Here is a 683-nt window from a genome sequence, read left to right on the forward strand (position 1 = left end):
TTTAATGGGTGAAGAAACACAAAAGATATTAGACACTCAAAGATAAGTGACGGTAGGAAGCCAATATCACCCCCAGCCAACATGAGAAGAGAGAAAATGCTGTTTCTGGAATCAGAGAGAGTTTGAACTGTCAGAAGTCTGTCAGGCAGGAGCTGGTGTTGTAGAATGATGTCACCACTGCCAAAACTGTGGCCCCAAAGAAGGAAGGGATTTGGAAAAATACCCTGATCTCTCACTGCTTCCTCAGGGCTAAGTGTCTCGCATTGCTTCACCTGCAGTGAACTGCTTGAAGGGGACCAGGTGTCTTGTCCCGGCCTCAGCCTCTAGAATGTAAAAGAAGACATGAAAAGGTTGAGAAATTGCGGAGAAACTGGAACCCTTATTCACTGTTGGTGGGAGTGTAAAATGGTGCAACCACTGTGGAAGGCTGTATGGCACTTTCTCAAAAAGTTTCAAATAGAGATACCATTTGACCCAGCAATTCCTCTACTAGGAATATACCATAAAGAAACCATAACTAACACCAAGGCAGATATATGCATACCCATGTTTATTGCAGCTTTGTTCATAATAGCAAAGTGCTGGAAACAACCTAAGAGCCCATCAACAAATGAATGGATAGAGAAGCTGTGGTATATTCACACAATGGGATACTACGCTGCATTGAAAAACAAGGAACTCAT

General features: G+C 42.9%; 1 pseudogene; it reads right to left on the bottom strand.

The window, feature by feature from the left end:
- Nucleotides 1-249: 249 nt before the first annotated feature.
- LOC102858368 overlaps nt 250-683 on the bottom strand; it is an 87,142-nt pseudogene continuing 86,708 nt past the window's right edge.

This window comes from Elephantulus edwardii, unplaced genomic scaffold (assembly GCF_000299155.1).
Source record: "Elephantulus edwardii isolate Elephantulus edwardi_28Jun2011 unplaced genomic scaffold, EleEdw1.0 scaffold00102, whole genome shotgun sequence".
Taxonomy (NCBI): domain Eukaryota; kingdom Metazoa; phylum Chordata; class Mammalia; order Macroscelidea; family Macroscelididae; genus Elephantulus; species Elephantulus edwardii.